A 27,822-nucleotide genomic window follows, 5' to 3' on the forward strand; every position below is an offset into this window, starting at 1 on the left:
ACCAGTGTAACTTCTTTTTACCAAAATATCTGAAATAAGACTTTGAGCTGCTAAAAGTTTCTCTGCTTCTGTCCTTTAACTGGATTTCTTACAACAACGCATGGGCTTTTTCTCATGTCTCACTCCATGTCCTATGTGCAGAGGTTTTGATTTCTGGATGTCTTCTTTGTAAATCCATGCTCTTCCAGTGCGATACTTGGATTGTACCTCTGTGGGAAAGTCTGCGCAGTCACCTCTCAGTAACACGGCCTGGATTACAGCAGCTGATCTGAGAGGAACATGAGCGTAACCACTGTCTGTGAGTAGAAGACCCAAGGTTGTTCTGAGAGTGTGTTTGCCCCCAGACTGATAACACTATGGGGAGAATAACAATAACAAAATTTTCTCATTATGACCACCAGCCAGATGAATCAGCAACCAGGGGTTACCAAAAGGCTCTTGAAAACTGGTGACAACTTGAAAAGAAGCACAAAAACTTGTGAGTATGGGTGATAGATGTTAGAATGACAGGAGTGCCAGACTGGCAGTCAAGCCACGTTTGACCTTGCCAAGACTCAACCGATGTCCACTGCCGCCTCTGCCCAGGCCTGAGAGCCATGGTCCCATGAGATGGCACAAGTAGCCTGCAAACGGACAGCACAGGGTGAAGTAAACGGAGACCAACGTATCAGGTGTGTGTTTGGGAAGTCATGGGGTGGTCTCTCGGCAGTGCACAGTTAGCAGATTCCAGGAAGCAGCACAAGCTGGAGCACCTGCGTCTCCAGCAGAAAAGATGTGCAGATGAAGGGAACAAGGACTCTCGGAGAAGTTGGTAGGTGCGCTTGTAACTCACATGGCTTGCGAGAGAGGAGATTGTACACATTGCTATGTTGAATGTGTGTGCATGTAACTAGAACGTTCTGGGATTATAGAAGTGTTTATTGATTTTTATTTTTTTTTTCTTTTTAAATGCATCTGGTGTTGTGGTTTATCTGTCGTATTCCTGACACTAATCCTGGATGTGTAGTTCAGTGGTTGCCATCCTGAATAGCCAAAACTCTCAAATCCCAAGCAGACTGGCAACAAAATGGTAAGCATTAAGACTGTCAAAATCAAATAGATATATAAATATTCCCAACAGTCTCATATTGGTTGTCTTCTGCACCAGGAAAGGATTGAGCTCAGCTTTCTCAGTGTCACCTGCTCTACCCAAAAATTATTCTGTCATGGGAATGTACGCGTGCTTGCTGCAGGAACCAGCAAGCTTTTCCAGCAAACCCAGCTGCTGTGCAGAATGGTCAGATATTTGAGTTTAGTAGATTCAAGCAAAGTAGCGATTCATTGAAGATCATACATAGAAGGCATGCGCTCAAATCAGGTCTCAAAATCAGGTCTCTCAAGGCTTAATTTACTGTCCTAACTACTGAATGATGCTTGTCTTCAGTCTCTCTTATATCAATATAGGAAAGCAGCAACCTACAGGGACTCTGTATTACTTGGAAAAGGAGCAATACATACAGCTAGTAAGGGCTGTTATACATCTTATACTGCAGGCAATTACAGTGCAGGTAATTAGGTAATTAAGATTACATACCTGAAGAGCTTAATGTGCTGGGTTTAAGCAGCTATATTTGAGAACCGCATTGTGTTCCTCTGTTTTGTCTTTCAACGATACAGGACAAAATTATAAATTAGCAAGGTGCCATTCCATCTTCAGGACTAATTTCTGTGGAAGTTAACAACAGCCTCTGGATATTATGCATGCATTTATCCTATAACTGATAATGTTTAGTTCTGTATGTCACTTTTTTGTTTGTTTTATTTTGCAAGAGTGTGAAGTCCTTAGGCTTTTGGTTAATAAAGGTATGTATGTACGCTGGAGGGAAAAACACGATAAGTATCCTTCAGACTCAATCATCTAACTTTTGCAAGCTCAGCAAAAAACCTGTTCAAATATCTGGGATTCACATAACTCTGAACCATGGGGAAAACAAATACGGTTTTTTGACAGTTCAAAATAGATTATAGATTTTAAAGACTCTATGGCTAAGCAGCAGCTTTAGAATGTTTCAATAATGTCAGATAAGTGCTACTTCTGCTTTCCAGTGTTAATGATTTATCATTTGCTATGCTTTTCTGAGTTCTGAATAGTGCCAAATAAAAATCTTCAAGGTATAGATCATACTAGTGTTGGCACTAGCCAAATGTCAGTAATTACAGCTAGAGTTAAAAACTAAAAGAGCTGCTTTGTCAATGAAGGTTTCTGATCAATCAGATGGGCTCATCCTGATGTATGAAATACTGGGTGGCTTTTCTGACGGGCCTGTACGAGCTTTAATTGACACCTAAAAAACATACACTAAATTGTTTCTCCTTTTCATTGCAACAGGTGCGTCATATAAATTGATAAAATTCAAAATGACTATCCACAATACAAAGTATTTTCAGGATATAATTAATTTTTATGCATAGACTAAAAGGCGAGATATCTAGTGGTGAAGTTTTCTGAAACTACAGGTTTGTTAGCATGGTATGTGGTGCTTCAATCCGACTAGTGATGTATCACAAACCAACAGTGTACTTAGGGGAAAAGTGATGTATTAGGAAGAAAAAGCATGTACTTACAGCAAGTAAACAAATCGTTCATTTGTTAGAATTTCATTGATTTTTAGTTATAATCGACTGAAAATGCTGTATATAAGTAAGAGAAAATATCCATTTATAATGAGAACTTATATTTTTATCCCCTGTACTACTTATGGAGAAATCATCTATTGTTTTTACAATATTTTACTATATTTGGGGACATTACACCATTCACATCAATAGTATTTTTTGTTTCCTTTATTGCTTTAAATCTCAGGAATCCAGAAGACTTTTACGATTATTTATAATATTTACTTAATCAAGTAAATAGTTTACAGTGGATTTTAAAATGATGTAGTATTTCAGAAAGATTAGCAGCTGATTGGCTACATCTGGAAAGTGTTACCTAAGACCTGTTGACCACCTAAAGCCACTACTAAATTTAAACAGTAATTTCAAAGAGTACAGAAAATACCATTTATTTTCTCTTACTCTGCTCAGATATTTTGCTGGGATTACAACAGATTTTAAGTCTAGTTTTTAATAGTTTCTATAAAATGTTTTTGTGTCCTTAGAATTTTGTATATACACCTGTGGTGGATGCAGAGGGCATTCGTGCCTCGCTGGTGACCGTACTCATCTGGGAGTGTTGGCCAGGTTGCTCAGCAGCACAGGGAGCCTCAGCTGGGTACTTCAAGCTGCAGCCACAACCAGGGCATGGAGCTCTGTGGATGCTCCTCTGCTTTGTCTTAACTTGGCTCCTGAGGCCTCATGAGACAATAACTCTGTTTTGTGGACTTAATGGAGTCTCAGTACAGGGTAATCAGGTATACACTGTCAATGGGCTACTACCAATTCAGGAAGCTAAGCCTTAAAATGTGTCCTTTTTTTTTTTTTTTTTAACCATGGAAGTAGTATCTTGCTGGTGAAAATCCATATATGGAATCTAGTAGTGTAGATCATTGAACCAAAATAAATCTCAAAAACCCATGGGTAAAATAGTGTCTATTTAAGACATTCAATTATGAAATAGGTTTAAAAAGAGTAATATAAATTCAGATTTCTGCTAGAAAAAGATGAAAAATGTAATTAGCACTCATATTTAGAGCATACTTCTAATAAATTAATCATGTATAGTTCTGCTCCTTATGTGTCTGGATTTTAACAAATTCTTCATGCCAGGCACTGTTTCGAACCTGGAAAAAAGAAAGTCCTAGAAATACCTTAAAATTAAGGATTGAGGATTTCACACTATTATTGTTTCTTGTCGGAAAAGTCACTTTCAAATATAGACCTTTTTGTCTTGGTTTATTAGTGGGCTTAAGCTTTTTCTGGGTTAGTTTTTTAACTTTTGAGTCCCAATTCTGTGCTTATAAATGTGTAGTTAAGTGAATGTGGAATTGTCTTCAACATAGTCTTATTGATTCCCATATCAGAGCTGGGTATTGAGTGAAAACACCCCAAGCAATTTTTTCTCTGACTTGATGTGTTTTTCTATATGGTGCACTGCTAGATGCCTAAAAGTAATTATATATGTTTCAATATAGCTTTATTTTAAAAATAAATAAATAAACCCAAACCAACGAAACAAAACAAACGAAGACCAAAAAAGACCAAAACAACACTGTGAAACTTTTAAGTTTTCAGATCATTTATTCCATACAGTGATCAGTTATATTGTTCAGTGGATATTTCCCTTCAGTGTTGCAATTCTTATCTTGGAGTTTATCAATTTTAAATTAGAATTATCTAAAACTAGAATGCTAGTTTTAGTTTTGTATTGCATTTTCTGAGCTTCTGTATTGTATTGTTAGCTCACGTTCTAGTTCACTAGATTGAAAGATCTTCCTAAATAGGGATTTACAGAACAGATATCTTCTTAATTTGAGGGCTCACATGATCTCCAGAGTCCAGCTCATTCTTCAAGCATGTTCCTGAAACCTCTTCAGTTTCCTTTTGCTCTTTCTGAAGTGCAGACAGTGGAAATGTACACAGCAGTTTTCTCATCAGTGCTGCACAGAGATGTCTTCTTAGAGAAACGTGTTTTTCTTGTATACCTGGAAAACATTAGGGTCACAGGGTCGTATTGGAAATTCACGGCAATTATGTACAAAGGTATTCTTTTCTAAAATACCCTCTTTTAACATGACAAGACTTATGTGGATTTCCTGTCTTGCTTTAAATTAAATGTGTAGTCACACATTTCCCTAAAATGTGGAATAGATTCAGCAGCACAATAAAAAGCCCTGTTATCCTACTTTACCATCTTAGGTAGGGCTTTACACGGTGAGTGAAAGAAATTCATTTTCAGGGCCATCAAAGAGAAATAGGCTAGTAAAAGGTTATGGAAGAAAAAATTGTTAAGCTAGTACCTCAAAGATGTGTTTTCTTGTTGTTTTCTTTTTCTATCTCTATCTCTGTTCTTTTTCTTAGATCTAATTAGATCCAATAGCTGACAATGGGTAGAATGGCATTGTGTCCTCCACATCACTATGGAAATAAAATGAATCAAGAAAATATTTAATTCGGGCCAAGAAAAATGGTAAGGCTATTAGTTTTTCACTTAAAGCACAAAACAAAATCTATTAGCTTCAACCAATTGCTGCAGGATCCAAATAGTTCTTCAGGCACAATCCACTTAAAGTTACAGTAGCAGGTGTCACAAGCTACAGAAAGAACTCACACAAGTTTTTTTTTTAGTATATAGAAGCATACATAGTTTGAATTTGGAAAATAATGTGTATCCCTCAGTGAGCTGTCAGGTAGAATCACAACTGGTTCCAGTTGTCAGTGCTGTGACCCAAGTCATCAGCGCCATGACATGGTACAAAACAGAATGGCTTTGGAGCTGTGCTGGAGTTCAGCCTTTAACTGCTTTTTTATTACAATAAGGACAATTAATATTAAAAAGTGTATTTCAAATCATATCTAGTGCAACCTAGTGACATAAAAAAAGAATTGTTTATATAAACAAAAAGGAAAATACAAATGTAAAAGTAACATATAATCATATCATTTGGAAATTAAAAAAAACATTCTATGATACTTTTGTGAGATAATGTTTCTCGTAAATTAAACATGGTTTACAGCATTAGAAGTTTCATATATTGTCAAATAGTATGAACAGCATAGCTGGATATTACAATTTCCTTAGCATTTTGACATTTTTTCAACCAAGTTAGAATCTGAGAAATTCACAGAGTAACTGACTGTATGGTTATTTCACTTAAATGTACATACTGATGGACAGATACCTACCTATGTTATTCTTCCAAAAAGCCTGCCTGGCAAAAATTTGCTCTTGATCTTCTTTCCTTTTCTTGGGTACTGTTCCTTCTTGAAAATCTGTAATTCTGCAACCTAAAATGCACATATTTTAAGACGCATATACTGCAGCATAGAAGTATTTATGCAGTCCAATTGTATTTTTTCTTGTTTAAAGAATTAAGTGTCTGATCAGCATGGTTATTGTCTTCTAGTTTGTCTGCTTAGTAATTGAAATCACAAAGTTGCAGAATCCCTGTAATAAAGAATACAGCAATAAAAAAGCAAATCTGTTAAAAGATTTAAGATGCTTTATTTACTTGGGGGAAAGCTGACTAGCATTTTCCACTTAAATAAGGAATATCTATCATGGATGCTATTTCCTTTTGTTAAATTGCTTATAGATTATGTTCTGTTGGCATGGAATTCAAAAGAAAATTGACACAGAATTCTTTGGGCATCAGTCTCCAAATGATCTTTCACCTCTAATGGTAAGGTACCTAGAAGAGGAATATCTCCACTAACATTTTCTTACACGCAGGAATTAGTTCAGGTTGAAGAAACCTGTATATTCACAGTTCTAAAGGGACCACTCTGATAATCTAATGTGACTCCTTAGCATAGTCTAACAATTTCTTTGTCACATCAGTAACAAATGGCTGAGCTACGACATTATTTCGAGTACTTATCTAATGTGTAGGGTGAGAAAGAGAATCTACTGAAATCTTTTGAATTAAGAAAAATATACAGTAGTAAATCCTGTCTTTTTCACTGAGTCACGTGTCCAAATAGTCTGGAGCATCCCACAAACACGTAAAAGTCCTGTATTACTATAGCTTAACATCGCAGGACTTGGCCCTGAAACATTTGTTGATGAAAATAATTTTTAGTTCCAGTAGTTTGTACCCTGGAAATAAAAATGTCCAAAAGATATTTACTGTTCGGTCTTTGCTAGGGTGTTTTGTCAGTTTGGTGAGAAATGGCTTATTTTTGATGGCCTGCCAGAAGACCACCCAAGATTGCACAAAGTGACTGTAAGGTCAAGTGTGGAGTTAGAGTAAAAGAAGAAGGAAAAGGAAAAAAAATCCCTCAACAATGAGAACTGTCCAAATAAAGAAAGATGATAAAGGTCATAAATCAGACATCACTGTTGCCCTTAAGTCAGCAACTGTCAAAAAAATTTTCCTTTGCCAGAAACATGCTCTGCATTTGTCAGTACCCTCCATGTGTGGGCCAAATACATCTCAGGGAAAAGAGCAACCAGAAGCCTGAGAGACTCCAAGCAGAAGCTGTGAGAAACAAAGCACAATTTTGCCCATAGATCTTACTGAGAATACAATTTTAAAGCCATTCACTTAGGACTGGTTGCAACTTTCCTAATGAACATTGTTTTCTTTTTTTAAATAATGATGTGATATGCTGATTTGTTAAGGATGTCCTGAATCATCCCACTGATTGGAATTTTTGTGAATTTAGGAACAATGAAGCATTGTCAAAGAGTTAACCTTCCTGTCACTGATAAAAAGGAGTGAGGAAAGTAGGTATATGTGGGGTGCATTATATTTCTGTCTTCTAGAAAACAGTAACAAATCCGTGGCATAATTTGTCACAGGGAAATATAGAACAACCCAACCTTTGTGGCTCTAGGTTTGTGTTGGGATATAGAGTGATGGATAGCTATAGCTATCTGTATTTTAATATGTCTTTCTCGTGTGGGGGTGGTCTTTTTGTGCTGCTTATAGCTAAAAATTAACTGAAGAAAATGCCATTGAGAAGAATGAACCATTGAATCTGAAATAAAGTACAAGTAATTTAGCAAAATCACGATGATCTTTTTTGGCCAACTGGAAATCACAAAACCATTTATGGAACAACAACTTTCCCGTGAAAAGCTTGGAGACGTTACGTTACTGCTGCAAGCTTTATCTTGCTTCTGTAAGTAGCTCTCTTGTGATTTGCTGCCCATTACTGCTTTTGCAACATGCTGCTTTCAGCCCCATTCTCCTGCTAATCTTTTCCTTCAGCGTTTTTAATGCATATAAGAGAGTGTCAAGTTAGAGGCTGCTGCTTGCTGGCTGTCATCTGAATGAGCTTCGCAGATTATTCCTTTTCTTTGCAGCCGAAGATCTGAGGGAAGACTCAAGTGACTACTGACATCCTTTCAATTTGCCTTAGTCTCAACAGGGTTTTCTCTGCTTGCTTCTTAAGTTCAGCAGAGCAAGGAAAGAATGGGAAGCACACTGTGCACTTTAAGTCACAAGACATGTGGAAGGGAGGAGAGGAAAATTGTAGGAAGCACACTTCAGAGATATCGGTACAACGCAAGAGAGAGAGAAATCCAAACGTTTAAATCATATGTAACTGGTGAGCTACTCCTGCCCTGTTGTGTCTTTCTCCTCATAGCAGTTATATTCTTTTTATCCACCACGCCTTTGAAGCACTGACTGTCCTCCAGCTGACCAGTCTACTATGCTATCTTCATTGAAGTCCTGACTATAACTACAACTCAAGTTTTGTAAGAGTGCTGTGGAACTGGAAGCAAGTGTCTAGTCTTTATTTAGGTACCAGGAGCAGGGCAGCTTACAAAATAATGAATAGAATCAAATCTTCTGCAAGAGTACACTGTGGAAAAAACTGCATTTCCCCCCCTTGTTACTTATGTTCTTTTTCTTATAATTTTGCTTCTTTCTAAATAGACATTTTACTACTGGAAGCCAAAGATAATATCCAGAATTCTTTCTTCTACCATTTAAAGAAGATTGCTAAAGTAATCTTTATAACGTTATTGAAAGACAGGGACTTATTTTCTGCCTGCTGTAACCCTATTGACTTCTTTTATTCATATACGTTTTCCTCATAATGATGAATTCACTTTGGAAACATATTTTTCTGAAATGCAAGTGAAGGCAACTTCACTGAAATTAGCCATCAAGGAGTTATGAGTAATTTGCACTAAAATATAATGTATCTCTGAATCAAAGCCCCTGAGATGTTTGGAAATATTATTATCACCTTCAGCATGTTTGAGCTAGGCTCTTTGTCAGTAACTGAAGATAAATCTCTTTCTGACTTCTCATGTTACTTTCTTGCCATAATGAACAAAATCCCCTACCTTACTGCATAGGAGCCTCACACTATAACAAGATGGAAGAGTCAGGCAGTATATGGTAATGTAACTTACTAGTCTTTGAGTTCAGCAATCATTTATTTATTATGCTGTAAGTATTTACAGAAGCTGTATCTGATTTATATGAATCTCCAAATGTACACTCTGTTATGAGATTTTTCTAGTTGTAAATTCCATATACCTCTCATTGTGTTTTCATTTTTAATTTACTACATTCCCCCAAAGGCTTTCGTTTAACTAGTTTGCTTGTTGTAAATTCACAATGATATTCTTTAAATAAACAGAAGCACAGAACATAATTTCCCTGTAACACTGTTTAGAAAATGGATCAGAATAAGGCCCCAAAGCTATTCTGATGATGAATTAATTATAGGATTCCAGGAAAAACACTACGTTGACATTTTACAAGTTTTGGCATGCAGCCTTGTGTAATGGTGCACACGTAATAAGGTTGTTTTGATGCTCATAGTACGAATAAGGACTTAACTCTCTAAGAATCAAGAAGTATTTGGGCATAATGTAAACTTAAAAGGCAATCTCCTGTACTTATTTATCCATTCAAATTTTGGAAATCTATTAGGCAAACAGAACAAAAGAGTGGATCTTCAAATGCTGAGCCCATGTTAAAATATCTTGACTGGCAGTTTCTCTTGCATGTAAACTTTCAACAGCTTTTGTTTTAACAGTAAATGTTTTCTGGTCATTTATCATTAGAATGATTAAGAAAAAAAATCATATAGTAGTACATTTTTTTCCTCATGCTATTTCAGTAACATTTTGTTTCTTTTCTGTTTTTACATGTATACATTTTCAAGTAGTCTAGCTATAATACTCGTATACTAATGTGTCTTTAGCTGAGTGATACTCCAGCATTTAAAACGCTCAAAATTCCTGTAGGACCAAGGTATGTTATCCCTGCTTTGCAATTTGGAAAACTGAAGCAAATATACCCAAACCTGGAAGAATACCCATAGGAATGCAATTCTCATTGCAATGAATAGAAATTAGATCTCTAATATACTTTCAATATTTCAGCTAAACAAATAAACCTGCTGACGGTTCCTTGCAGGAAGGACAATGGCTGCTGCCACTGCCTTTAAGGGCTGAATGAGCTTTGGTTATGATTAATGTGCAAAAATGGCTCGTCTGCAGAGGAGACAGGTTAATGTGAAGTTTGGTTTGTAATGGTAGAGTCCTTGTGTCATCCTTCTACTGAAGGTCTCTAAATAACCTGCCCATCCACACAGTTCCAGGTGACAGGAACCTTGGAGGCTCTTCATAATTAAAGAAACTCTTTTATGATACCAGTAGTAAAATTTGAGCATAAGGTTGTGATTGGAAAGAAACCTGACTTATGGTGGCTCTGGAAACATGCTAAAATTTGAGATAGTTGTTGTGTGGTTTTGTTTGCTTTCTTTTTCCTCACTCTCTTAAGAGCAAGACGGAGTAGTGACAGCTATTTTTGCCAACTTTGTTGGAGTAAGAGATGTTTCTCAAGCTTTCTCAAGTTGTAGGAGCTGTACAGGTTCATTAACATTATGCTCTGCCTAACTTAATTAGCTTGTTTGAGAGCAGGAATGTATTATACCAAGAAGATCACTGTGATACACTGCAGTCATTGTGTTGATTTGTTTGATTCTAGTTTAGATAGCTGTACAAGATTTGTATGGTCCATAGCCTAAAAACTTTACCATAGTATAGTGTAAGCTTGCCCTTGTGGCCAAGAAGGTCAATGACATCCTGGGATGTATTAGAAGTGGGGTGGTTAGTAGGTCGAGAGAGGTTCTCCTCCTCCTCTGCTCTGTCCTGGTGAGACCGCATCTGGAATATTGTGTCCAGTTCGGGGCCCCTCAGCTCAAGAAGGACAGGAAACTGCTCAAAAGAGTCCAGCGCAGGGCCACAAAGATGATGAAGGGAGTGGAGCATCTCCCTTATGAGGAAAGGCTGAGGGACCTGGTCTCTTTAACTTGAAGAAGAGGAAACTGAGGGATGACCTCATTAATGTTTATAAATATGTAAAGAGTGAGTATCACGAGGATGGAGCCAGGCTCTTCTCTGTGACAACCAACGATAAGACAAGGGGCAATGGTTGCAAACTGGAACGTAGGAGGTTCCACGTAAATATGAGAAGAAACTTCTTCATGGCGAGAGTGACAGAGCATTGGAACAGGCTGCCCAGGGGGGTTGTGGAGTCTCGTTCTCTGGAGACATTCAAAACCCGCCTGGACGCCTTTCTGTGTAACCTCATCTAGGTGTTCCTGCTCTGGCAGGGGGATTGGACTAGATGATCGTTCGAGATCCCTTCCAATCCCTAACATTCTGTGATTCTGTGATCTTCTTGCTTGCTCACCTTTTTCTGACTCCTTCCTATTGTTTTCAAAATTTTCTTATCCATTACCATATTTTTCAGTTTCTAACATTTCTCACTAATGTTTATTGATAAGATTCTCAGAGAGGATGTTGTTTCTTAATGAGTTCAAGAGCAGACAAGTTTTTGTCTCCTATTCATTTTGAGAATTTCAATGTTTACATTTTTTTAGCATGCTTAAGCATACATATACATGCACACATCCTGGCACTTTAATGTCTTAGGGTTTTCTGATTGTCTTCCTTTTTTCCTCCACGTGGTTATCTAATACCGCACAGTATTGGCTTTAATCTAGGATAAAATAAGGAGTTTTTTGATTAGATGACTACCTGTAATCTGGAATTTTGGATGTGGTTCTAGCCTATAGTATACAAATCGGTGTAATTCTGAGCAAGTCACTGCAATTGCATGTTAGGTTTGCTGAGGTATCTGGAAGCAAACAGCAGTTTATCCTCCATCTGCATGATTGTCCTGTGAGCTGAATATAAACTCTGAGCACAAGAGTAAAGCTGTTATTAATTGAAAAAAAAAAAGACTAAACATTTTCTTTTTTAGTAAGTTATTATTATTAAGAAGATATTGATATATTTCTATTAATTAAAAACAATACTTTTGTACTACTGTCAGCTTCTAGTTCTACTAAAAGAATAAAACAGAAACAGCTCTAGGGGTCTGGGCAGTACATTTATTTCTCAGTCGAGGCTCTCAGCATGTTCCATTTACACAAGAGAAAACTCTTCAATTACAAGATCCTTAATTTACCCAGGAAATTTCATAAGGAAAATGATTAATTACTTTAAGCAATCAGTTTTACAGATAATCACAGCTCTTTATTTAAACTGAAAAAGCAAAAGGGGATCTCATGAATAAAACATAAAGAAGAAAAAAGCTCTTAGTTTAATAAATACAAAATCAGCATTGTAATATTTCTTCAAATAGACAAATTTTGTTAAAATGATACCTTTCTTCATACTGTTAATTATGGAATTATTTTGTGTTAATACAGTTGGAACATGTGCTTCAGTACAAAGTGTAAGCAAAGTTGCTGTTAAAATGCCCTGTTGCTCTACATTTTTGAATATATTTATTCATTTCAGATGACCCTAACAACCAGAAACACATTGCACATGGAAATAGAAAACCAGTTCTGAAAAGGAGAAAAGAGGTCTTGTGGTAATGGATACTTGACATGGGTTTTTTGTTTCATTTTGGGGTTTTTGTTGATTTGTTTGGGGTTTTTTTGTTTTGGTTTGTTGTTTGGTTTTTTTTTTTTTTGGTGCTCTTCTTGTTGTTGTTTGGTTGGAGTTTTTTGTTGTTGTTGGGGTTTTTTGTTTGGGGTTTTGTTTGCTTTTTGGTTTTTTTTGTTTGTTTATTGTGGGGGTTTTCAGTTTGCTCTGTTATTTGTTTGTTTGGGTTTTTTTGTACTGTCCAAAACAGCAGTGGGAAAGACTTAATCTTCCTGGGAGAACCATGACCTTCAAGGGAGAGGTTTAAGTTGTATCCACTGAAGCACGTAGCATTTTCTGTAGCTCTCAAACCAGTGCCTTTTTCAGAGTTTGCATGCTGGAATAGATTTACGCAAGTGGGCAGGGAAACACCTGCATTGACTTTTGTTAAGTGGCTACTGCTCAGGTCACTCAAGAACTTTGTATTATGAATACAACCATAGATAAAGAAGTAATTTTAGTGTGAAAACCCAAAGCACTTATGGTATTGGATGGCAAATAGGCATCCTGCTTCAGAAGTGCTATTTAGTACTTAAGTGCCTAAATTTTTCTGTAGGCGTTTAGCACTGGTAGCCTGAATAACATCTGAGCGGAGTATTCTAGACACTGGAAGAAAATAGAGAAAGAAAACTTTCCCACACTCTGACCATCGAATTCTTGTGCTATCTGCCATGTTATCTGATGTAGCTGAGTAATTCATCCAGTACAGGGTGTATTTGGTATTGTTATTACTAGTGGACCAGGAATCTGTGGGGCTAAAGTCAGAACATAACAATGTGCTTCTCAGCACTGAAGTTTACACTGCTCTTACTGGAACAGAGGAATAATAAACATCAGCTTATGTCCGAGAGGTTGTGACCTGTTTACATTGAGTGATATGCAGTAAAAACATGATTTTAACTATTTGTAGAGGTGTTGCACAGGGGGATATTAGAAGAAGTGTCCTAGGTTAGGGGAAATAGCAGTCATAACTACCCGGATCATGTTTCTGCATCTCGAGTTGAATACATAGGGCTCTTGTTTTGGTGAAAGAAAAGTTCCTGTTTGCAGTGGTAGATGTGGTTGCCATTCTGCTTCAGTGGTGTCCTGCTTGTAAAGCATTATGAATGTCTTGTTCAAACAGCTAGATTTCAGCTGAGGGGCATCTCGCTTGTGGCATGGGCATTTGTCATCCTGTAGGTCTAACAGACAGATAATGTTTTGCCATTTAAAAAAATTTTGTTCTACAGTGCAATTGCGTCAATTGCTAGAATTTCTTTCTGGAACTGTGTACTCTTAGGATTTATTTTAATAAGAATCGATTATTCTTCTAGCTTTTCCTAGAAGGTAATATTCATATTTAAAACATTTCTTACAAGAATAGATGTCTCCTCTGAGGAATACTTTGGTTTTCTGTTTCTGTATTGACTCAGTCCCTCAGGATAACACATCCATTTGGAACTACAGCTTGAGTGGGTTTGTAGGCTCAATTTAAAGGTCAAATTTGAGTGATGGCATATGACAATGAAGAGACTGGCAAAAAAATTCGTCAGAAAGCTATTAAACTTTTTGCAACGACGATTACCTCAGTCCACGAAAGAGAAAGAAAACTACTTGCATTACCCAAAAAAACTAAAAACAACAACAAAAAAACCTCCCCACACCACACCTGTACTCCATGAATTATGCACAAATATTCATCTATCCATTACTCCTTCTCTTCTAGGAACATATGTTAAGAGAGAGCATGCTATTGATTTCCTAATGTTTGCATAGTCACCATACCTAGCAGTCCTAATTTTTTTTCCCAGTCCCTAGCTCACAGAATACATTTGGTCATTCAGTGCTCTGTCTTCTTTCTATTCTAGTTAGGGAAATTCTTTATGCATGTTAAGGAAGAAAGAAGCACTTGATGAGTTATACCCTTCTTACTCCTAAGGGAAAGAAGAGTATTACTTAGCAAGGAAGTGGTCTGCAAACACATTTTTGATGGGGTCCTTTCCCTGCTTGTCCCTCAGTTTGCCTGTGACCTTGAGCCAAATCATCTTTCCATTTCTTGCCAGCACGAGTCTCCATCTGTCACAGAGCTGCAGAAGAGCTGAGGTTGGAAGCATGCAAGGCTCCTTCCAGATGTCTGAAGGCCTCATCTGCCTTTTCTTCCTGATGAGGTAATCTGTACCAGGCACGCACAGCAATATCTCCCATGTATTCTCCTCTATCTCCCCATGTTCTCCAAGGATGTGGTGTGTTAACCTGAGTCATGACTCACCAAAGCCTGGTTCATGGTAACTTTGGCCAGCCAAGCTCTGTTGATACTCCTGTGCTCCATCTGGGATACATGCCTTGTGCCTTTACTGCCATCGCTGTCTTAAGCATTGCCTCATCTAGACCAAGGGTTTTGCAAGTACCAGTTCTGCCTAGCAAAGCAATGGGTATACATATTACAACATGTATATTTAATTCACGGTGAAGAGCTGATGAATGTGATATTTTTGAAATGATAAGTATGAAGCTTACTGCTTCTGTGTGATCTCTCTCTACTGAGTTCTTGTTTTTATTTTTGTTACTGTTGCTGTAAAACTTTGCTTTATATTTAATTAAAAAACAAAAGAAAATCAAAAAACACAAACAAACAAAACCCCCACAAAACAGAAAAACAACAAAAAAAACCAACCATGGGAGTGACTCTTAATGATTTGATCTAGATTTTTGTCACTGTAGTCTGGATGATGCTGCTAAAACCAAAATGAGATGCTAGACAGCATAGATTTTAAATTTCTGTTTTGGCTTCTACTAATGTGTACTTTTTGTTGATGGAGGAAAGATAAGAGATGAAAATCTAAAGGCTTGCATAATAACATTTTAATTTAAGGAGCCTGCATACTGAGCATAGTCTGAAACTACACTCTGAGACACAGTTTTGTATGTTTTATGCATTAAGACACCATCTGCTTTTTAGGGAAGAAAAACATACTGGAGGCTTTTCTGTAACGATCATATTTTAAACAAAAAACCCCCATGTTTTATACTGGCATAGTCCTTTGAGGAAAGACACGGTATTAATTGCGTAAAGCACCTTAAATAATTATTGTTTCAGAGTTTTTAGAACCCTTGGAACCTTATTCAGTGCAAACCACAAAAAAAATATTACTGGAATAAATGGAACTGCATGGAAACGCATTATTAATTTCAACCATTTTTTTTTCCTTTGCACTTGTTCTGCAGAATATGGAAGAGGATTTTTACTGCTGAAAAAAAGTGCCCTAGAAAGTTTTGGGAAAAAAAAAAAAAATAATGTGAGGGAAATATACCAGAGGTTCCTGAAATAAATGTAAATAAAATGACCCTATTTAGTGTACAAATCTGCTTCCTTGTAAGTATTCTACCTGTAAGCTTTGGGATGCTGAACTCCCAAAAGATCTTCTGAAAAGCTAAGCCCAAGTGAGGACACTGTAGGAACAGATACAACCCCACATGCAAGGTTAGAATAGCAGAGGAAGTGTAACATTCTTATTTTTGAATACTGAATTGAGAAGTTCCCAATTCCCATGTCAGTTTATGTGCATCATACTGTACACATGACATTAAATATTTCATTAGCAGCAAAATCTCAGTTATGGCTTATGTATAAGAAGTTTCCTGAAAAATTTTATTTCAGTGTACAGTTTGTTGTAGCTTGCATGAGGGGATCATTATTCTAGCTTCCAAAGGTGACAGCGACAGTAACAGACTATCATAGTAGGGGAGCAGTAGGTGACCACACTTATGTTCTTATGTATGGAGATGAAAAAAATGTAGAAATAAGCTATTGAGGGTAGGAGATATGAGAAGATTATGTATCAAAAAAGGAAATTATAATAAAGGCTTTTCTTAGGATGTTGTGACAACTGGCCAAGTGTTTTGAAGTGTCATTGGTCGTTGGAACTGTTGATAAGGAACTGTCATTAAGGTCCAGAGTACAATCTGAGGAAGCTATTTCTATAGCTCATCACACTCATTTCATTAGAAAACAAAATACTGATCCAGGGAACTGCTAGGAGGGTGGACATGTTTGCTCAGTCAAAAAAAAAAAAAAAAAGGCATTGCATAAAAAAGGCGTTGCATAAAGATAACTGAGGTAACAGTATAGTATGCGTAGAATAAAAAAAAGTGTGCTTTCATCCACCCAGCAGAAAGAAGAAAACGTCCAGCATACACAACAGAACATGCAGCAAGCAAGTTGCTGTTTGTCAGAGTCAAAAAACAGGGGAAAAAGAGCACTTCAAAATGTTAAATTATATATGAAGATTTTGCATGAGACTACAGCAGCATGCTGGGCTGCAAAATGCCAAGATTAAAATCACGATGCTGTAACCTCAATTTGACTTCAGTGGAGCTGTGGTAGTTTACACAGTCTGTAGTCTGACATTTTACACAGTGGTATGAAACCTACCCCAGAATTTCAAAACAGCTTTTTAGGAACACAGATTTACCAGTCTTGTTCTGATGTCCCACATACAAGCGTATCTGTCATAGAGCTGTAAAAATAAATGCTAATTGAAGATTTGCCACTACCTGTCACCCTCTTTTGCATGCCCTCTGCACTATAAATATTTCTGAGGATCGTAGACCAGGCGGATACAAGAAAAGGAGTTATTAACACTCTTTTTATAGGAGGAGACGAAAGAGAAGCACAGAACATATTTTGAAAGATCAATTTATATTTAAAATCAAGAAAATGGTACAGTACCCTGCTAGGTAAAAAAAAAAAAAAAAACAACCCAATGAAATAGTCATGATTCTTTGTTAGCAAGAAAATTATCTACATATGTCAGGATTATAGTCATCAAATAAAACACATAGCCCTCAGATTCATCAAATCTTTGTGAAATTGTTTCAGATCATGAAAATGGTGATTCTGTCTACATAGATTTCTACCGAAATAAGTAATTGTGATCTAGCTAATAAAAAAAATCTACCCTTATTTAATGTTTGTTGGCAATTAAATCCATAAGTTCCAGAAAGATTCTGAATCTTTATGCTACCAAATATAGGGGTTTGGATTTTACTTTGCATTCTCATGAACAGATTTTTAACCTAGTAATTTCTGGGTTAAAACATTATTTATACCCCTGTGTGCAATCTAAAATACCAAATACAAAAATGCATTTGTGTATATTGAATATATAGCATGAAAGTGTGCTTTTTTTTTCTTCTTTTTGTTTCCAAGCAATGACTGAATGAAGAAAGAAACATTATGTTGAAAATTAACTTCACACAAAGATGTGATTCTATGAACATAATCTTTATCTGACAAATTTAGATCCTTTGATCCAGTAAAATGCTTGTAAACGGTAAGTTACTTGATCGAAACCTAAAGATTGGTTAAGTACCTTTCCCACATCAGTACCTTTGATGAGACTTGAGATTTATCCAGTAATGTGAACCAGCATGTCCAGACTATGCTTTCAAAATGCTTTCAGAAAAGAACTGGATCAGGCTGTGACACACTGCTTCTCCACCCCTTCCCCATGCCCATCAGTAGCAGGTCAGCAGTGAACAGCGTGGAAGTCTATCTGCCTCCTGGATCTCTTACCCTTGCACTGTTTGTGTTCTGGCCTCACGTTGGGTGACGACCACCAATTCTCCCACTCACTTAGTAATTTATTGAAAAGGAAAGATGTCCTGGCAAGAATGACTGGCAGATTGACTTCAGGGTGGGCTGTGGTGTGCAGCTGCCCTGCTGGCTGGCTGGAGGTGGCGGGCATGCAGAGAAACAGTCGTGAGAGGAGGTGAACCAGCGCTCTGTTGCTCTCTCATGCAAGCCTGCATCTAACACCAAGGACCCTCTGATGTGATGGAAGCACATCTGGGTTCCTAACAGGTCCCCAATTGCTATTAAGTATAGGAAGCCAAAAGTCATAATGATTTTCTGGGTTTTGGCTGAACAGAAGTGAAAGGTACTATATTATTTGTTTACATAGGTATTTCTGAGTCATTTAATATTTGTGTGTGTTAACACTGGGAGGGCACAGTTTAGTCATTGTTAACTGTTTAGTTTCTGTAAGTTTCCTGTAGTCATAAGTCAGACCGCTGCGTATTGGATGCCTGGTCCAATCAGCAGGAGTGGGAATCTTATTACTAAACATTAATTTATCAGAATATGCTACACAGGTGTTCACATTACAAAGGTGCAAATAATAGGATGTAATTCCATTTCTTCTCTTTAAGTACTAACCTTATTTGTGTCAAGTCGTTGAAATCACATGCAGTACTATACTGAGGGCAATCTCTTAAGTTATATTTTATATAGGGGTTTGTGCCTTAAAATGGATGCTAAGGGATTTAAATTAGTCACACCAGCCTGGATTAAGGCAGGGTGTTCTGGATTTGTGCATCCAAAGGAAAACTCATATGACAACTTAAAGTAGCTACAGCTTTCCTAGAGGCCAGGTTACTGGTTTTGTTTATTTATTCATTTATTTAGGTTTAAGAACTCCACATCAAAAAATTCCTCTCTAGTGCTCTGAGGCCCCGTGAGAGACACTTCAAACTGAATAAAGATGAGTTACACAATTCATCACTGTTACATCATCAGCACCAGTGTTGAGGAGCTGCCTTGTTTGACTTAAACTTTCTTAATTAAAAAATATTTATTTGGACACAAATTCTGTCACTGGTCATTGGCCTTATTCACCTTTCTACTGTTCACATTTAAATTGCTATTTTGAAGTGAAAAAAATAACTTTCAAAGCAGGGAAACTCTTGCCATTGTTCTCCATTAAGCTGTGGATGCTATCCAGTGTGTAAATGTTATAAAGGGAATAATTATACAATTTATATTCTTTCTGAGTCCAAATTAGCAGGTGCTTTGAGGTAAAACACAGATGAATTTCCCACAACCAGGCTGAAGTCACAAACAAGTTAGCTAAAAAGTGCCTGTGGTTATCTTCAAATGAAGTTATATTAGGATTGTGTCTAATATTCTTTATTACAAGGTGAAGACACTCAGAGCAAATAGAAAGTGATGGGGTTTTTTTCATTCTCCATAGCCTGTGTTCAAGCTTTGCTTTGTTATGTTATTTATATTTATTTTGTGTTTTATAAAAATTAACTTTTGAGAGTGATATTTTGAACTGCTTATAACCTTCTATTTCCTAACACAGTCTACATTTTAAAAATACAGGGGCTATGTGTGGTGATCTTTTTAGCAATGAGTACACAGCAGCAACAGCTGCATTAAGACTCCTGTGATGTTTGTGGCTACCAGCAAATGACCTTGCGACCAGAGCCAGCACCCCCACACTGACTCTCCATTTACATAGTCCCCTATTTTCCCCTGTGTTTCCCCCTTGGATGGCACTATGTGTATTCTTGGTTCCCGGTGCAACCCTTAGAAAACACCATATCTGATTACATTTACACTGTCTAACAAGTTGTCTATAAGGAAGAAGAATATCCCCATAGGTCCCTACTTTCTTTTCATGGTCCCTGTGGTCAGACTGTATTATAAATTTGTGTCGTATAGGTTATATCTATAATCAGCTACTTGATTATACTTTACAAGTTCCCAAGATCCAGGTCAGCCATTCATACCATGTGCTCAGTTTCCTTTGCATAATGGGAATGGGGCTGTTTATTCTCTTAGGGTCTGTTTTTGCTGGTTATACTTAGTTACACGCTTTAGAATACAGTTTATATATGCACCCTCAATTTTGATGTGTAATCGTTTCTGAATGTAATAAGGACATGCCTGTAATAGTTTAGGTATGGGACTAAAGCTCATGTCTGAGTTCTTCCATATTACCTTGCTACTTGGGCATAGACTACTGGTTATGCGTGAACAGAATCAACCACATTGTTATGACTGTATCATTATGAAGCCAAATAGTTGGTTTACAAACCACAGAATTAGTGAATTACTTTGACCACTGTTTATTTATAATAACTGTTTGTAATTTTAAACTTTATGCTTTTTGAAACTTTACTATACAAACTGTGGGTTTTATATGATGAAAAGACATAGGTGATTTTTCCATGTGGATGTATTATTTTCCATACCAGACCTATTGGTTCTTTCAAAATATTTTACATTATCCCTTTCATTTTGCTTAGGTGTACAAGTTCAAAACAGACTGGGACAAAGTCTGATGGTTTCGTTTCACACAACTGTTCTAAATGAGCAAGTAAGATGCTTACCAAATACAATATTAGAGTAAATCGAAGAAGAAATATATTGAGAATGTCAACATTTTCTACCTGAAATTAACAAAATTTTTAATTACAATCAGGTTAGATGTGAGTGTATTATACATACTGTGGTGTCTATGCGAAATTATTTTAAAAAAGCACAAGTATTATGTCTACATTATTCTAGTCAAAGGCAAAATAATTTAAACAGCTCTTCCTCAACAATCTAAAGAACATGAGACAATAGGAGCTTCTCTCTGAAAGCGGCAATACCTGTTAGCAAAAAAGGGTAACAGTGACATGCCACATGATGTGAAATAACAATGGACTCTCTGCATTTGGGTGCTTAGGAGAAATACCGACTGTCTTTAAGCTGGCCACACTATTTGATCTTACTCATAAAAGTGGCTTGGCATCACAAAGGACAGGGAAATAGAGTAAAAACAATTTTAGTAGCTCCTGAACTATTTCTGTGTGAGTTAGCCTGGGACCAGAGGCATTTCTTCACAGTTTCTGAGAGCATCTGCTGCTTTTCTTCATTTGGCTACTGACAGTGCAGCACAGTACTTTGGTTGACTGATTTTTTTTTCCTTTGGATTTTGAAGTTTTTCTGTCTTTGAATAGAAACATAGCCATTTTTGAAATACATGTGATTAGGCAGTATTTGTCATACTATTTACCAGAACACCATCAACTCTTCTTTGTACAGCTGCCTCATTCATTCAAATTTCTGTTTATTTAATGGGAGATATTATATGCTCCTTCTGCAAACTTCTGATATATCTTTTTAACAATCTAGCAAACTCAATGCCGGTATTTTCTCCAGTTTTTATAGAGGCTTTTAGTTCTTATCAAATGAAAAAAAAAAAAAATTAAGTTATATGCAATCCCATGACTAATCTGGAATTTCAGTGCTGCCTAGCATTCTTACTTTCTGTATATCTTGAGTGTTGGTTTCATGGCTTAATATATGTTTAAGGAGGATAAGGAAAAGGGGGAATGAGGAGGAAAATCATTGCTTGTATAGAAAAGCCTTGATATATTGAAAAGAAAAATGGCTCATCTTGTTTTATGGAATTCTTTGTGATTTCTATGTTGAGTGGTAGAGCACTTAAATGAGTAGTAGGTAAAAGCATAACCTAAATACAAAAATGTAAATGTATAATTTCGTTGTTTGAATCATTGATTTGTTTGTTTGTTCATTCGTTTTTCTCCCAGAAATAACAATGGTATCAGTGAAACCACATCAGAAATATGCTAAAAATATTAAACACCTTTAAGTACCAATGGACAAAAGGAAGAAGGAGAGAAAAACTCATGAAGATGGAGAATATATATTGTAAAAGAATGAATATCGTGCTTTGAGGAAAGAAAATGAAGCCCAAAATTAGAACTATTTTTTATAATGATGTCTGTTCTTTTCCCCTGCTACTGCTTAGCCACAAAGTAAATGTGCTGAAAAGGAAATTTACTCTGACATACCCACCTCATATCATTTAAACACAGGCTGACATGAAATAGCCAATAGAATCAATTGAATCAATAGTCTGCATTTGAAATTCTATTTAGAAAAGCACTGAAGAAAACAGACAAACTGAATTATGAAAAGGAAAAGTGGCATTGAAGACTAAGACCTATTTCTGTCTGAATTCAAAAAAGACTTTATAATGTGTTTCATCTGCTTATTTTGTTTATGTTTATTTATATTTATGTTCTCTATGAAGGAAAACTCCCTTTTAATTCCAATTTATATAGCACTTTCAAGACAGAGCATTCGTATTAAAAGAAGCTGGCAGTCATGTCGAGATGCTGCAGTGATTGGCAGCAGCATAAATCACAAATGGATATAAGACACCCATTCATTCCCCTCTCCTAGACTGTAATAGTCTTGTAAGCTATTTTGTCTTCTCATCTCATTCTGCTGTTCACAAGCATGTTGTGTGAAGCAGCCATGCCAAAATGAAAGGAGAAATGTAGGTTGTAAAATGTGTACATAACATTATGGTATTTTTCCTAGCTGGTTCATCTAGCAGCATAAAAACACCCTTGAACTGTCTTGTCAAAAAGGAATAGGTATAAAGAAACATTGGGTCAGAATTCAGTGTCACATAATAGCCTAAGTTACTTTCATTACTTAAAAATAGTTTTTCAGTCTTTTTTAGACAAAGATTTGAGAATGTCTTCACACTCCCATGTATTGTGGTGACTGTGTGCTTTTTAAATTTTCGTTTCTTCAACTGTTCACACATTCTATAAAGTTTCTGTTTAATCTTTCTCTTTTTCTCACTTCATTTGATCCATTTTTGTGAAGTTACTTTATTTTAGATAAAATTTATTTCAATGAAAATCACTGTTAAAGGTTGACTAAAAATCATAATTCTTACTATGCTTACTACATTTTTCTGTATTTTAGCAAAAAGTCTGTTCATAACCTTTCAAAAAACTTGGTGTGTTTTTAAAAAATTGACATATTTCGGGAAAGTGGAAGTGAAGTCCTTCATATTAATATATTTTTAAAGTCTGATCTCATTTTTAATTTTTGTGTACAATCTAGCTGAAAATATCTTGCCTTTTTGACTGTAAAACAAAGGGCATTTGCGTAGTTATCTGAAGTGTTTAATAATTCTTGCCTTCCCTGTGAAATTAAGCTGATCTGATTTTGGTTGAAGAAGTGATTGAGTGTTTCGTTATTCCGAGTGACGGCACGCTGGTTTCTCACAGAGAGCCAGGCAGAGTGGGCAAAGAAGTAAGCGAGCACAAAGCTGCACAGCTCACACTCTTCATGTGGCTGCTCTGAGTAGCTTTTTTTTTTTCTCTCTCTCTCCCTCAATTCACTTTGTTTCTTTTTAGAGATTTTTATGCATGTATTGTCCAAAACAAACTATATATTAAGGTTGAGTTAAATAAGAAGCCTTACCATTTCATTTTCATGTGAAAAACAAGCAAAAAAAAAATACACATGGTTTGGTTTTTTTCACACATGCTAAAGGAACATTTAATTGTAACAGAAGATCCAAAGACAATGACAACAAGCATTTTTTTTCCTGAAGGCTGTGACACAGATGAAGTCCGTTATTATTAAGGTCTAGCTGTAACCCATCCATCTGTTAATATTTTTGTATGTGCCATAGCAGGTTATTTGTAACTGAAGGCCGACTTAAAAAAAGACATGCTTTCTTTATAATAACCTTCCACAAACACAGGAGATTCTATTTAAAATTATTTTTTGAAAATAAGAAGTTTTGTACATTTATGTGACCTTTCATTTAGAGAAGCAGGCTTGTGCTTTCAATGGCTTTTTGCACTTGCTGTGTTCTGAGAGAATTTAGTCAAAATGAAGCAGCGTGCTTAACATCTGTAAGATGCATCCTTTAAAATTCATTTTAGTAATTTTAAATGAAATGCATCACAGGCATCTGAAGGGTGAATGTATGGGAATGTAGTGCAAGATTGGCGGAGGAGGTTAGTTAAATGTAAATACGCTCAAGTGACTTGCACCTGTCTGTAGAAAAAGCACATACATCACACTAATAGTTTTACTGACCTTTTGTGCTTGATGAGTAGAACCTCTCTGTTAGATAACATCGGCCTGTAAGAAACTCTAGGCACCTTATCACTGTGTCTGAGATTCTTGCTTTGTTGTGAGAAAGAGCGGGAGGCTGCACCTGCCTGAACCCTTGAAATACAGGCTAGCTCAGCAGGTCCAGTGATCTTCCAGCAGGGCTGAACTTATAAGCGCCTGCATCCCCGCTTGTGTCACCTCTGCCTGAGAGCTTAGGTGCGGCTTCGGAGATCCTCTAGTAGAGAGGTAACTAAAATAAAACTTGCTCTTTGCAATGCATTTGTGGCCTCTGGCTCTTCTTGTGATATGCCTGCGTATGTGTTCACAGTGAAAAAAAGGAGTCATGAGTAACAAGCCACAATCTTTCAATGTATTTTGCATCAGGCAGATGTTTGGCCTCAAGACATGTAAAGTGGATGGATTTGATTTTCTTTTGTTCTCCCTGCATCTTCAACTGCGGAGATGAGAGAAGCTCAGTAGGAAATTAGCTAAACAAGGGAACTAGATAAGCAAAAGCAAAATGCTAGAGAATATTGTAACATGTAAATCTAAGTATGTATTTTTGCCAGTTGTATAAATTCTGCTAAAACACGTACATGATGATAGCTTGTCTCTGAAAGGATGTGATAACCCTATCAGTATATAACAAGAATACTTCTAATGATGGATGAGGTTTTCTTTCATTTGTTTACAAATCTAAGACTAGAGTCTAGTCAGACTAGTCTGAGTGAAGAACTAAAGTCCTTTTTCCCATGTTGTATTGTACTGGATATGTTATTTGGCTGCAAAATGTATTTGATTACCTTAACAAAGACCCATATTAAATGGTCAGTTGAACTTGACAGCTGGTTTGCAGACCCAGGGTAAATATGAAGCATCTTAATTAATTCTCCCAACTCGATTGTTGCAATGCCTTAAAGTTGCACTGTCTGCATTAGGTACACACTGTGCCAGTACAGACGATGAAGATGGTTAGTATCTCGGAACAATAACCCAAAGATCTGACATGCGATATGTAGCAAATCAGTTAGGAAAAGCAGATGTAGGCACATGCCTAATTTCTGGCCTCTATGTAAACCTGAGATGTGTGCCACATGGCCGGTTGTTAACTATCTCCACTTGTCCAAGAGGAGAAACTGCATGGTCTGTGGTGGTAGCTAGCTAAACTGAGCTCATCCTTCCTAAACTACAGCCACAGGAAAAATCCTGTTTGTTTAAAGCATAATCACAAAATGTTTCAGTCATCAACTCGAGACATGGGAAATTCAAATTAATTTCTCTCTGTTGGGGATGAGGACCAAGATTTTTTTTTTTTTTTTTTGGTCTTCTTCCAACTTTAAATGATCAAATACAAAGGATTAAAATAACAGTGGTTTTAATATATATATTTGTTTAACTGCTATTTGTCATTTTAATTTATCAAAATATTTTTATACAAATTTTTGGGTAAATTCTATTTACATAGTAGCAGCAGTAGAGAAACCTGGAAGACGAATTAAAAGCACTATACAAGGTGAGAAGAAAATTTCTCTTTTTTTGGTGCAACAGCCAAGAATGGCACTCAGACCATGAAAGTTGCCAGCAGAGCCCATCTGTTAAGCAACAGACTAAATCAGATGCTGCAAGTTTCCAGTGATCTCAGGAAAGGAAAACACTGAGAAGCAGCACATAGAGACAGGAAGGTCATTTTCACCTCAGAGGTCTAACACAGCTTTTTCTCTCTATAACCTGCTCTTAAGTTGGTCTTTTCCTGTACAGTACTCTGATTGATCAGTCCACTGAAAATGGACCCAGTCTTAGTGGACAGACATTTTAAAGAGCAGAAAGTTTGTCTTGAGTGCAGATACGTTACTTGATATGCATGCGAGGGATCCTTGAAGGCACAAGTCCTGAGGAAACGTTGTTTGCAATGATCCCATTTCTCTTATTAATCCAGGCTCTATCACTTTCAGATCCTGCCTTGACAATGAGCATAAGTGAGTGCTGACGGAAGATTCAAGCTTGTTTGGCTTTTCTGTCTCTCTCTGACATGTATGTTATTTGTATTATTCAGTTGCTTTAAGAGACTTTTGTAAAATACTCATGTTCCATGGAACTAGGTTGCTAATTGAGGGATCATTAAAACCAGTGACTTAAACTGATCAGTTGTAGGCATTCAGTAAGCAGACTTGTCGAGGGATGGTTATCTACTCTCTCTACTCTGCCCTGGTGAGGCCACACCTGGAGTACTGCGTCCAGTTCTGGGCTCCCCAGTTTAAGAAGGACGAGGAATCACTGGAGGGTTTTCAGTGGAGAGCTACAAAGATGATCAGGGGTCTGGAGCATCTTCCTTACAAAGAGAAACTGAGAGAGCTGGGTCTGTTCAGCCTGGAGAAGAGAAGGCTGAGAGGGGACCTTATCAGTGTTTATAAACATCTCAAGGTGGATGTGAAGAGGATGGGACCAGACTCCCTTCAGTGGTGCCCAATGATAGTATGAGGGGCAACAGGCAGAGACTGAAGCACAGGAGGTCCCAAATGAATATGAGAAGAAACTACTTTGAGGGTGCCAGATCACTGGAACAGGCTGCCCAGAGAGGTTTTGGAGTCTCCTTCTCAGATGGGTTGGACTAGTTGATCTCCAGAGGTCCCTTCCAACCCCAACCATCCTGTGATTCTATGAGAAGAGAGTGAACTGAAACTAATAAATGTATAATTCCCCCAATGCAGTGCATATCTGAGCTTCAAGAAATCTTGGAGTTACATTTAGAATTAGATTCCTTATCTTAATACCTACCAAATTTCAAAAGCTATATTACTGCCTTTTGTATGAAAAGTGCTAGTAAGGAAAAAATATGATGCATATGTAGTTTTCTCAGTGGAAAAAAAAAGTAATAATATAGTAGAGCCCTTTTCTATTGGATTGTCTGACACAGTAAATGTTTCTAACCCCCTGGATACCTTTATTTAACTTTTTTCCTGTCTTTCAACAGAAAAAAAGAACTTCCTATTTTATATCATGAGCGATAATTTTACATATCCCATTCTAAAGGACATATCATTCTATGTATTCATAACCTTCTAATTCTCTTTAGAAAGACCATAACTCACAATTGCATGAAGCAAAACATAAAAGTAAAAATGTAAATGTGTGTGTAAATATATAAGTTATCTGTACAATTAAGCATGCATCTTCAGTTTCACTGCAAATGAGTAGAATTTTTCTTCTGTTGCATGCCTTTCTCTTTACCTCATAAGCTATGTTGACGTGCACTTGTCCTGGACCAGAGTCTCAGAAGATGGTGACCCAAAATAAACGGTGCAGCTGAAATGAGGAGATATCTGTAAGTTACTCCAGTTTTACTAATGCATAGTTGCAGAAAGCTATTCTGCAGAGAAATTTGAAATGAAACTGATTCGACTGTCTGCCATGTTGTTTTGATCTTGAAAACATTACCAGCTTTTTACAGAAATAACAAAACTGTTGCTTCATTCAGTCAATTAAATTGAATTATTGGAATGAGTTACTTTCTGCGAACACTTTGTGAAACCCAACTCTCTAGTTTCAACCTAGCTGAAGAGAT

At 36.7% G+C, this 27,822-nt stretch overlaps 1 long non-coding RNA gene across 3 annotated transcripts; it reads left to right on the forward strand.

The window, feature by feature from the left end:
• The first annotated feature begins 57 nt into the window (after positions 1–57).
• Positions 58–27,574, forward strand: LOC135988573 (uncharacterized). 3 transcript variants are annotated; one of them, XR_010606172.1, is made up of 10 exons: positions 58–298; positions 402–478; positions 1,007–1,069; positions 4,999–5,107; positions 6,234–6,320; positions 7,572–7,764; positions 12,422–12,497; positions 14,593–14,697; positions 26,213–26,291; positions 27,497–27,574. It is a non-coding gene; the product is annotated as an uncharacterized LOC135988573 (long non-coding RNA). The 3 variants fall into 3 exon arrangements; XR_010606171.1 differs by having other exon boundaries at positions 58–478; XR_010606173.1 differs by lacking the exons at positions 26,213–26,291; positions 27,497–27,574 and adding an exon at positions 17,739–17,856 and having other exon boundaries at positions 58–478.
• Positions 27,575–27,822: the final 248 nt, after the last annotated feature.

The sequence above is a fragment of the Caloenas nicobarica genome, chromosome 4 (genome assembly GCF_036013445.1).
Source record: "Caloenas nicobarica isolate bCalNic1 chromosome 4, bCalNic1.hap1, whole genome shotgun sequence".
NCBI lineage: Eukaryota > Metazoa > Chordata > Aves > Columbiformes > Columbidae > Caloenas > Caloenas nicobarica.